Source organism: Aegilops tauschii, chromosome 7 (genome assembly GCF_002575655.3).
Source record: "Aegilops tauschii subsp. strangulata cultivar AL8/78 chromosome 7, Aet v6.0, whole genome shotgun sequence".
In the NCBI taxonomy this organism is placed as follows: domain Eukaryota; kingdom Viridiplantae; phylum Streptophyta; class Magnoliopsida; order Poales; family Poaceae; genus Aegilops; species Aegilops tauschii.
In genome coordinates, this window is record NC_053041.3 from 113,756,328 (window position 1) to 113,769,607 (window position 13,280).

Sequence of the window (13,280 nt, forward strand, 5' to 3'; positions counted from 1 at the left end):
CTCTGTTGAGGATGTCATTGGTCATCTAAGTGTTGAGCAGAACTCGAGAGCAAAGGACTCACACGTGAAAGGGGCAGAGGGTTCTTCTAGCACCAATATGGTGCAGAAGAACTCCCACAAGTTCAAGGAAAAGAACTCTGTCCAGCAGAATACTACCTTTAAGAAGAAGGGTAAGAAGACCTTCAAGAAGAACAAGAAGGATGAGGGCTACTTTACTTGTGGTTCAGTTGAACATTGGGCCAACAAGTATCCAAACTAGTATAAGAAGTCAGGATAGGACGCCAAGTCTATCAATGTCACTTTGAGCAACAATGATGGGTCATCTGGGTATGGTAATCTATTTACCGTACTTTCAGTTTTTCAGTCCACCGATTGGTGGGTTGACACTGGGGCCAATATCCATGTGTGTGCTGATGTCTCTTTGTTTTCTTCTTACCAGGTCACACGAGATTGTTCCGTCCTTATGGGGAACGGCTCACATGCTTCTGTTCATGGTGTTGGCACGGTAGATCTAAAGTTTACTTCGGAAAGATCGTGCAACTGAAGAACGCGCAGCATGTCCCCGCCATCAAGAAGAATCTCGTTAGTGGCTCCCTTCTATGTAAAGAAGGGTTTAAGTTAGTATTTGAGTCTAACAAAGTAGTCGTATCTCGTTATGGACTATTTGTTGGAAAAGGATATGATTGTGGTGGTTTGTTCCGCCTTTCCCTGGAGGATTTCTGTAATAAAGTCGTGAACCAAATTCATTCCAATGTGAACGAATGTGAGGTTTGGCATTCACGTCTTTGTCACATAAATTTCGGTTGAATGATGTGGCTAGCTAAGATGAATCGAATCCCGAGTTTCACTTTAGCCAAAGGCTCTAAGTGCCATGCGTGTGTGCAAGCAAAGCAACCTCGTAAGCCTCACAAGCCTGCGAAGGAGAGACACCTGGCACCACTAGAGCTCATACATTCAGATCTCTGTGAGATGAATGGTGTGTTGACTAAAGGTGGAAAGAAATACTTCATGACTTTGATTGATGATTCCACTAGATTCTGTTATGTGTATTTGTTAAATACAAAGAATGAGGCTCTACACTACTTTAAAATCTATAAGGCTGAAGTTGAGAACCAACTTGAGAAGAAAATAAAACGAGTCCGGTCTGATCGTGGTGGAGAGTACTTTTCTAGTGAGTTTGATTTATTCTATGCTGAACTTGGTATTATTCATGAGAGGACGCCTCCCTATTCACCCCAGTCAAACGGGGTTGCCGAACGGAAAAACCGTACTCTAACTGATTTGGCTAACGCCATGTTAGATACATCGGGTTTATCCAAGGCATGGTGGGGGAGGCTATATTGACATCATGTCATGTTCTGAATAAAGTTCCCACAAAGGATAATGAGACTACTCCCTATGAGCAATGGGAAAAGAAAAGAACTACACTCTCTTACTTGCGCACTTGGGGTTGTTTGGCGAAAGTCAATGTGCCGATCCCCAAAAAGCGTAAGCTTGGTCCGAAGACAGTGGACTACGTTAATTTGGGATACGCTAAGAATAGCGTTGGCTATAGATTTCTAGTAGTGAAATCTGAGGTACCTGACGAAAGGGTCGGTACAATTATAGAGTCTAAGGATGCTACATTCTTTGAGGATATTTTGCCTATGAGAGATATGCAAAGCACTTCTAGACTGAAATCTGATGAGACTCCTGAACCTGCCATTCCGATGGAATATTATGAACACAAAAGTGATGAAAGTTCATCAGAGGATGACGAGGAAGCTCCTGTTAGGAGCAAGAGACAAAGGACTGCAAAGTCTTTTGGTGATGATTTCCTCGTGTACCTCGTGGATGACGACACTCCCAGTTCCATTTCAGAAGCTTATGCATCTCACTACTGGAAGGATGCGGTCCGTAGCGAGATGGATTCCATCTTGGCAAACGGGACATGGGAGATCACTGATCGTCTCTATGATTGCCAACCATTGGGATGTAAGTGGGCGTTCAAGAGGAAGCTTAGGCCCGATGGTACTGTTGAGAAGTACAAGGCTAGGCTTCTGGCCAAGGGTTATACCCAAAAAGAAGAAGAAGACTTTGATACTTACTCACCTGTGGCTAGACTGACAACCATTCGAGTGTTACTCGCATTGGCTGCCTCGCACGGTCTTCACGTTCATCAGATGGACGTTAAGACGGCTTTCCTTAACGTAGAGCTAGACGAGGACATTTACATGCAACAGCCAGATGGCTTTGTAGTAAATGGTCAGGAAAGAAAGGTGTGTAAGCTAGTGAAATCTTTGTATGGCCTTAAACAAGCGCCTAAGAAATGGCATGAGAAGTTTAATACAACTTTGACATTTGTTGGCTTTGTTGTTAACGAAGCTGACAAATGTGTATACTATCACTATGGTGGGGACGAAGGAGTTATACTGTGTGTGTATGTCGATGACATACTGATATTTGGGACCCACCTCAAGGTCATTGAGGAGGTCAAGGCTTTTCTATCTCATAACTTTGAGATAAAAGACCTGAGCATGGCTGATGTTATCTTGAACATCAAGCTACTGAGAAATACTGAGGGTGGAATTACACTTTTGCAATCCCACTATGTTGAGAAGATTTTGAGCCATTTTGGATATTCGGACTGCAAACCTTCTGCAACACCATATGATCCAAGAGTGCGGATACGCAAGTTCGAAGGCACGGCTGTAGATCAATTGAGATATTTTCAAGTGGTTGGTTCACTAATGTACCTAGCTTGTGCTACTCGTCCTGACATCTCATTTGCTGTGTGCAAACTGAGCCGGTTTGTTTCCAATCCGGGAGATGTGCATTGGCATGCTGTTGAGCGAGTGATGCGCTATTTGCAAGGTACTGTGAACTACGGGATTCACTATTCTGGGTACCCGACGGTACTTGAGGGGTATAGTGATTCTAACTGGATATCTGATGCTGATGAGATGAAAGCCACAAGTGGATATGTCTTCACACTTGGTGGTGGTGCTGTTTCCTGAAAGTCTTGCAAGCAGACGATCTTAACCAGATCGACTATGGAAGCAGAACTCACAGCATTAGACACATCATGCGTTGAAGCAGAATGGCTTCGAGAGCTTTTGATGGATTTGCCGATGGTTGATAAACCAGTCCCGGCTGTCCTTATGAACTGTGACAAGCAAACAGTGATTGCCAAGGCTAAGAGTTCAAAGGACAACTTGAAATCCACAAAGCACATAAGAAGAAGATTAAAATCTGTCAGAAAATCAAGAAACTCTGGAGTAATAGCGTTGGATTATATCCAGATGGCTAAGAATCTCGCAGACCCTTTTACGAAAGGGCTATCACGGATTGTGATAGAAAATGCATCGAGGGAGATGGGTATGAGACCCACGTAAGTTGCCATGGGGGTAACCCAACCTATGTGATCGAAGATCCCGTAAATTAGGACCTGGGAAAAGAATCCAGCGGTCAACTGAGGAGAGTATCCTTAGTTAACCCACTCTGTTGGAGATGCAATAATACTCTCAGTTCTGTAAGGCAGGCTGACTTTTGTCTTAATGTGTTCCAAAGCTTATGTAAGCAAGATGCTAACCTACAGAGCATTCTTTGGAGGAACGCACCTATGTGAGCCCGACTGCTGGTCACAGTCTATGAGATTGGGTGAGCTCTAGGAAGCTCATGAGAAGGTACGGAGTATGACTAATAAGCTCTACCCGTGGGGTTTAGCCTTCGGCAGCCACGTATCAGCTGACAATGGGCGAAACTTCTACACGCAAACCGACAATTCAAGGCATAGTCCATTGCCCAGTTGTGAAGAAGTCCCATTGCTCTAGGTGGAAGTTCAACTTAACAGTCTCCACTGAAAATTCTGGTATATCAAACATTGTTTGGATCAGTTGACAAACTTATGTGCCTCGAGATCTGGTGGGGGATTGTTGGATTATGGATGGGCTTAGGCCCATATAAGACAATAATCCCTGGTTAATCTCTAAGGCCCATACATGTGTACGGCAAGTGGTGGGAAGTGTGGAAAGTTTAGTACCATACTGCTACAGTAAGAAGAGTGAGACCTCTTTATAAGGGCTGCTCCATCACTTGCTATTGGGAGCTTGGGAATATGACCTGTACACGCGCATTTCTCCTCTTCCGCCGCCCGCCTCGCCTCGCCACGCCACGCCTCGTCACGATGCGCGCGCGCGCCGCGGGTTGCGGGAATGAGCCGAGCCGAAGCTTATTTTTGCCGGTCAAGAATGGTTAATTAATCTCGTATTAATTAACGAGTCGCTTTACGAAAGTGCCACTGTCCGAGACGTTAGACCGTGGGCTGTTCGCGGACTCGGTCATGGGCCTGAGCCCAGGCCCATCTACTCGACGGCCTATATAAGAAGGCGCTGACCAGTGGAGTGAACCCTAACTCAGTTCACTCACTCCATCTCGTACAACCATAGCCGTCATCTACTGTTCCTCTCACTGTGCTGCCTCCGGCGATCCCATCCCGACGACCGCGTGCACGGTTGGTTGGGAGAGCAGGTGTCTCCGGAACCCTGTCGTTCGAGATCCTGCCCGGGAGAACGACAATAAAGTTTTTGGGGAGCGTCTCGACGCGACTGCTCCCGATCCGTCCCCGTCTTCGTCCGCCCCTGCTTCCACTACTTCCTCTACATCGACTCCATGGCTAACGACGAAGTCGCCAAGAAGAAGGCCTTGGCTGATGCCGAGGCTGCTGCTACCGCCGCTGCATTGGCCTGGCCAACTGGAGGGTATGACTCGTTCATTCCCTGTTTGCTTGTTCATGTGCTAGCCGTATATATGTTGTTCATAGGTGGTTCGGTTCTATGTACTGTACTTGCTTACATGCTTAGGTATCGGTATAAGATGCATGTCGTATTTGCCATGTTTACTGTCTACTCGTGGATTAGTTTAATCGAGAAAGTGCTAATATTTCCAACAGCTTTCGTCTATGGCCCTATGATAAGTTGTTAAGATAAGCTACCCCGTGAAGTACGACCAAACTATGTGATACATTCCTCTGTTGGTGCCGCTGATGCAACTCTTAGACAAATAGAAGACTTGAGGCACCTAAAGGAGTCCGTGAACATGTGAACCTTGGAGGGTAATTAAGTTGTACCTGGTGAACCTTCTTCGGCTATGGCAACACGTTCGTTGATGGATTGTATGTGAAGAAATTTATTCCCCGCACATCCTTGATTTTCTATGATTGTGAAATATATGTTAGACCCCACAATATGTATTATCATTTTACTAAATTTAGTGATATTAAGCCAAATACCCATAAATTATGGTGGACCCACGGCAACCTGGAAGTAGGTTATGTATTGGATTTTCTCTCAACGATCATAGACTTGGCAGCCTCACCGCTGCTAGTACAACTCCTCTAGTGTATAAACTTGTAGGAGCTCACCCCGAAGAACTCACTGTCCGACCCATCCATCTCTGAATCACGGGTTAATATATACCGCACTTCAGTAGAATTTATAGAGAACTACTTGCCCGGGATTAGGAAAGAAACAAAGGGAGAGTGAGACATATTAACATATGTATCAATATTCTTCACTAAACTACCAACAGTTGAAGTCGCTTTAGTAATGTCATTGATGCATGTTGTTGCCGCTCTCTCACACGGATGGATGAAGGTAGAAGAAGGAGGAGCACACAGTACACTGGAGTTTCACCTGGCTTCATAGCCCCGTTACTCTTCCCAGAGCCCCAACTCTTCTCAATGAATACATAATCGCGTCCGCGGCTTTGTAGTCCTACAGCTACGCAGTGCCCACGTCTCCTGCGCATACATGCATGTAGCGGAGCGAGCGATCCGCCCGGCCAACGACGCGCTCACAACGCGCTCGATCCATCTGATCGTAACAGCCTGCATGAACAGCTCCTCCACACTACATGCATGTCAAGCTAACTAACTCCAACACACACACGGACTCACGCACACACACGCACCTACGAACCTGACGCGGCCACACACCGCCCACACACACGCGCCACGCTGCTGCGTCCCGTATGTTCCGCCTGTCCCACGCGCCACCGACGAGCCCGACGACACCAGTGCGTGCCGCCCATCCCGCGCGTATCCGTCGCGCCCGACGAGCCCGACCACACACACCATGGCTTATTCCAACACACACCCCCTAAACCACGGCCTAGAGGAGTCCGTCGTCGTCGACGTTGGCGCCAGTCAAGAGAGCCTGCTCCGCCGCCGGTCCTTTCCGCAGCTGCGGGCACTCGCGCCGGAAGTGCCCGTGCTCCCCGCACTTGTAGCAGCGCCTGCGCCTGTTGCCGCCGCTCCCCGACGCCACGTTGCGCCCGTCGTCGTCGTCCCGAGCACCGCCATGTCGACGCTCCCGTGCTGCCCACTGCGCCGCCGTCATGAGCAGCTGCTCACCCCGCGCTCGCCGCCGTCTTGTCCACGGCGCCGAACCCGCTCGTCGAACGCACGCAGCCGCCCGAGCGCTTCGTCGAACGCCATCGTCGTCACGTCGTGGAACTGCTCGATGCCGGCAACGACGGGGAAGAGCCGATCCGGCACCGTATCCAGCAGCTTCTTGACGAGCGCCGCTTCGCCCAGCATCTCCCCGAGGTTGGCGTACCTCGCCGCCATCGCCGCGAGCCTCCCGTCGTACACGTCGAGCTCCTCGCCGTCCACCATCTTCATCTGGTCGAATTCGCCGCGCAGCGTCCCCAGCCTCGCCGCGCGGACCCGATTGGCGCCGACGAACCTCACCTTCAGAGAGTCCCATACCTCCCTGGCGGTGAGGTTTGTTGACACCTGCAGCAGCACATCCTCCGGCAACGCACCGAAGAGCAACGCGTGCGCCATCTTGTCCTTCTTGGCGTTCACCGCCGCGTCGCCCGGCGCCGCCGCCTCCCATACAGTGTGGACGTCGAGGATCACCTGCGCCTTGATGGCCTAGACCGTGTAGTTGTCCGCGGTCAGCATCGGCATCGCCATCGTCACCGATCCACCCACGCCGCCGCCGTGTGGGACGAGCGCCATGGTCGCCGGTGATCGCCCGAACCAAAGCTCTGATACCAATTGTTGTTGCCGCTCTCTCACACGGATGGATGGAGGTAGAAGAAGGAGGAGCACACAGTACACTGGAGTTTCACCCGGCTTCACAGCCCTGTTACTCTTCCCAGAGCCCCAACTCTTCTCAATGAATACATAATCGCGTCCGCGGCTTTGTAGTCCTACAGCTACGCAGCGCCCACGTCTCCTGCGCATACATGCACGTAGCGGAGCGAGCGATCCGCCCGGCCAACGACGCGCACACAATGCGCTCGATCCATCTGATCGTAACAGCCTGCATGCATAGCTCCTCCACACTACACGCATGTCAAGCTAACTAACTCCAACACACACACACGGACTCACGCACACACACGCACCTACGAACCTGACGCGGCCACACACCGCCCACACACACGCGCCACACTGCTGCGTCCCGTACGTTCCGCCCGTCCCACACGCCACCGACGAGCCCAATGAGCCCGACGACACCAGTGCGCCCGCCCGTCCCGCGCGTATCCGTCGTGCCCGACGAGCCCGACCACACACGCCGTGGCTTATTTCAACAATGCAAATAGACCACTACCTTATGTTGTGCGCGCAGCAAGGATATGACTGGGACCAGGAGGCATGGAGAAGAAACGTGCAGCATACAACACCATTAGAGCAACAAATGCGGACTAACACCACTCATGCTACTGAACTGCAAGTGGTGTCTTTGGAAGAGGCAGCTCTGTTTTCTGGCAAATTTCATGTGTTCTAGAAATGTGTGTTGCTCAGTTGCAAGCAGAGCACACCCCATGTGGTTTTGAAACTTGTCGCGCAGAGACAGCTTGGTCATACTAGAATGAGAATTCAGAAGCATGAAGAACACATCCAGCCTAATTAATCAGTTTGCATTGTTTTCTAGTAGCACCTATTTTTTCTCCTCTAAGAAAAACCTCTGAAATCTAAAGCAGTACTCTGGCATGATGAAGAAGAGATAAACAGTCTGACACATATCACCAGGGGGTTGTTTATGTAAGGGGATAATTCATGCCACATGTATGCAGGCTGTGGCTCTGTATCAACATGCACTATGCATCACCATTCAGTATCATGCCATCATCTGGAAATTATTTAACATAGTACAAATAAAACACAAAACTAGGCAGAATATGCAAGCGAGGGCAGGTCCGCTGTTGCCCACGGCGCAGATGGACGAGCCTGACATAGTTACAAGGACAGGAGGGAGATGCTCGTTTGGACGGTCGAGTGCAGAGAGGAGGCGAGGGAGATGGAGCATGGTGGCTGCCGCCGCCGATATGAGGAGGAGGGAAATGGTGGAAATGGAAAGCGTGGGATGGACGCTGAGACGGGAGGGGTGCCGTTCCGTGTGATGTCACCGGCGGCGCAGCACGAGAGCGAGACAGGGGGAAGGGCCGAGAAAATAGGAGAGGCGAGCAACACTTAGCCACTTCAAATTTACCGCTGATGAAATAAAGACAAGAGTAAAATGTCAAGAAAAAATCGTTAATGTAAACATACACACAACGGTCATACAACAAATGACTTATCTGGCATATTACTACTCCACTACGGACAACTACTAACCTGCACCATGAATATGGTGGGCTTGCCCCTGACGTGGAAGTAGGTGAATCTCGTCCTCCTTGTGCCTTGTTGCTGTCAGTACAATTACTGGTCTGTATGAATCTGCAGTACGTGGTTCATCATTGAGACCATACTATTCGAGTCATCTGTCTGCATCACGTTGTAATATATAGAGGTAATATCATCGGGTACTTAAAATGATAAGTCGTCATATAGAGGGGCCGGTATTCGGACTCGCGACCCTCAGAAGAGAAGGCACGCACACGTGGTCAACCAGCGCAGCCAATGACACATGATTCATAATAAGGATAACTACGTTTAACTAGTACAATGCCCGTGCGTTGCTACGGGCTACAAGGCATATATATAAATGAATCAAACAGATGATTAAGGCCGTCTCGAAGGTCGGAGTTCATTTTTTCCTCATATATTTGGGCGTGTTCGAACATCAAACGGGCACCCAGAATGCACCCCAAAATTCAACCATCTGAACAATCTGGACTTCTTCAAATATAGACCATATGCGGAGGAGAAATGTGCTTCTCCGGACTATCCGTCATTTTATCTCCAACACACAGTCCTAACACAAAAACTCAACCCACGACGCACCATTCCTTTTTTCTGTTGAACCCACCCCTTCCCGCTCGATTTCCCACAGTAGCGGGACATTTCTCGCTGGAGCCCTCTTCTTTAAAACCAGATGACGCCCATCTCACCTCGCCATGGCGCCCTCCCACCTTCACATTGTATATCCCCACAGACCACCAAGGAGGAGTCCCCCGCCAACCACCCACTCTCCGCCCTGATCCCCACCCCTTGTGTTCATGCTGATCCGCCACCGCCATCAAGGCAGATCCGATATATCCTGAGTCATTGCCATGTTGTAACATACAGTCGAATATCGTGCATTACCGCGAAGTATACATGTGCCACCGTGTCCATTATTAACTCTTGAAGCGACCGAGCAATTCGTTTACCCTTCTATCCTAAAAGTTTCACCATGTTGCAACTGATATGCCACCGTGTTCGTTGTTTCTACATTTAACCATATGTGATCCTTGATATAGTCATTTCCTTCTTTGTTTCTTCATCTAAAAAATACGTGGATTTACAAACCTAAATTCCATAAGATCATAAGCTATACAATTAGCCAAAAAAGATCACCCCATGTGACAATTGTATTATTGCTCTCCATGGAGTTCTAATAGCACAGATTATTTCAATTCTTGATGAAGAAAGAAACCACACGCTTTTAATGAACAACTCTTGTTGAATCATTGGGGGTGAATTTTTTTCTGTATTTCAACTAAAGGAAACCACTATATATATACTTTAGAAAAAAAATGCATGCCAGTATATTGGTAAGCACTATACTTCAATTCCCCAGTAGTAGAACATCATGTGCTATCTCTTTGGCATCCCAAAATAAATAGTCAGAATGTGGCTGACCATCGAGTAGCACCATGCACTTGTTCCTCGATGTGCCTCTCCTAGCATCATCGCCTATTCTGTTGGAGACCTACTCCCTCGTTCCTATGCTTAAGGCATAAATCTTCGCTCACGCCCCCCAAGGAGTAGCAGGGCATTACTTTGAGGCAACCACACCAATCAAAATATATACCAACCCTAACAGATTAAAGTATCCAACAAAAATGACGCACTAACAGACGCTCTTACCTCATCCATACCCACCGCTCACAAAACATACCATATGTATCCTTCAGGCAGAAGCAAACAGTAGCATAAGAAATTAAGCTTATCAAAATATGAATAAAATCCCACTTTGCATTAGCGTGTAGAAGATGTGAAGCATGCACATCTGTATCTTCTTTGAGAATCATGTCCAGCACCTGCCGGTATGGCAACAGCATTGTCCCTGTTATCCTAAATTCACCATCAAAACCAAAACCAAAAACAAAAATCTCTTCAGGAGAAGTCACACAAAAAACCATAATCCCATCACCAGGAACTGATCAGCAAAAAATCAAACCTGGAAGTAGCAGCCGCTTTGTCCACGGCCCACGGGCAGCGTCGTTCATCCGAAGAACCAAAGAGAATAAGAGAAGATGCAGCTCTACAAACCAGCTGCAGAGTTAAGTAATGTGAGGCCAAAAACATGTCCCAGCAATATAACTTCTGTTATTCATCAGCATGTCAAATCTGGCCCTCATCAAGATACTGAAATCATGTCTTTCTATCTTTCACTTAACATTGAAACCATTCTGAACATATCTCTACAAAGTTGAGTATTTTTATATTATGCACGGGCAAAAACTTAACAGATTTCAGTGTTTTCATAGTAGTACATGGACTTGCATTAAAATTGTTGCAGATTTTGGATGGATTTGGCAGCATAGTAGTTTATCACTTGTTCAACATTGTTGTAGAAGGTGTTAGACACCATAGTTTTCGACCATAGTTTCTTACGTATTTGGTTTGAATAGACAGGAAAGTTTGCTAAATAACCATATTCACAATATCAAAGTGTGACGCCCCCGATTTGACCGTACACTAATCATGCACGCAAATGTGTACGATCAAGATCAGGGACTCACGGGAAGATATCACAACACAACTCTACAACATAAATAAGTCATACAAGCATCATAATACAAGCCAGGGGCCTCGAGGGCTCGAATACAATTGCTCGATCATAGACGAGTCAGCGGAAGCAACAATATCTGAGTACAGACATATGTTAAATAAGTTTTCCTTAAGAAGGCTAGCACAAACTGGGATACAGATCGAACGAGGCGCATGCCTCCTGCCTGGGATCCTCCTAACTACTCCTGGTCGTCGTCAGCGGCCTGCACGTAGTAGTAGGCACCTCCAGTATCGTAGGTGTCACCATCGACGGTGGCGTCTGGCTCCTGGACTCCAGCATCTGGTTGCGACAACCAGATAGAAAGGAAAAGGGGAAAAGAGGGAGAGAAGCAACCGTGAGTACTCATCCAAAGTACTCGCAAGCAAGGAGCTACACTACATATGCATGGGTATATGTGTAAAGGGGCATATCAGTGGACTGAACTGCAGAATGCCAGAATAAAAGGGGGATAGCTAGTCCTGTCGAAGACTACGCTTCTGGCCATCTCCATCTTGCAGCATGTAGAAGAGAGTAGATTGAAGTCCTCCAAGTAGCATCGCATAGCATAATCCTACCCGGCGATCCCCTCCTCGTCGCCCTGTTAGAGAGCGATCACCGGGTTGTATCTGGCACTTGGAAGGGTGTATTTTATTCAGTATCCGGTTCTAGTTGTCATAAGGTCAAGGTACAACTCCGGGTCGTCCTTTTACCGAGGGACACGACTATTCTAATAGATAAACTTCCCTGCAGGGGTGCACCACATAACCCAACACGCTCGATCCCATTTGGCCGGACACATTTTTCTGGGTCATGCCCGGCCTCGTAAGATCAACGCGTCGCAGCCCCACCTAGGCTCAACCGAGAGGTCAACACGCCGGTCTAACCCTATGCGCGCAGGGGTCTGGGCCCATCGCCCTATGCACACCTGCACGTTGCGAGGGCGGCCGGAAGCAGACCTAGCCTAGTGGCGTTCCAGTCCAATCCGGCGCGCGCCGCTCCGTCGCTGACGTCAAAAAGAGCTTCGGCTGATACCACGACGCCGGGATACCCATAACTACTCCCGCGTAGATGGCTAGTGCGTATAGACCAAATGGCCAGACTCAGATCAAATACCAAGATCTCGTTAAGTGTGTTAAGTATCCGCGAACGCCGACCAGGGCCAGGCCCACCTCTCACCTAGGCGGTCTCAACCTGCCCTGTCGCTCCGCCACAAAGATCCACTTGCGGGTACTCCTACGAGCCGACCCGACTTTAGTCATCACATGTGTCATGTATATAGTATATAAGTATATACCCGTGATCACCGCCCAGGTGATCACGGCCCGATAGTATAGCACAGCAGACGGACAAGAATGTAGGGCCACTGATGGAAAACTAGCATCCTATACTAAGCATGTAGGATTGCAGGTAAAGGTAACAACAGTAGTAGCAAGGATAGGCTATGCATCAGGATAGGATATCGGAAAGCAGTAACATGCTACACTACTCTAATGCAAGCAGTATAGAGAAGAATAGGCGATATCTGGTGATCAAGGGGGGGGGGCTTGCCTGGTTGCTCAGACAAGAGAGAGGGGTCGTCGGTGACGTAGTCGACCACAGGGGCATCAGCATCGTCACGGGGTCTACCGAAGAGAAGAGGGGGAGAAACAGTAAATACATAGCAAGCAAGTGCATAACAGGACAACATGCAGAGCTAGACGTGTTCTAACGCGGTATGAGGTGATACCGGTGAAGGGGGGAGACATCCGGGAAAGTATCCCCGGTGTTTCATGTTTTCGGACAGATGAACCGGAGGTGAAATGTTGCAGGTTCACTATGCTAGGGACGCGTGGCGGACGAACGGACTGCGAATTCCGATTCGGCTCGTCGTTCTGAGCAACTTTCATGTAGAAAATATTTTCATCTGAGCTACGGTTTAAAAGATATGATTTTCTAAAAATTTACTAATTTCTGAAATTTAATTAATCATTTAATTTAATTCGAAATTGTATTTACGACATCAGCATGATGTCATGCTGACATCAGCAGTCAACAGGGGTTGACTAAGTCAAACTGACATGTGGGTCCAGTGGGACCCACCTGTCATTC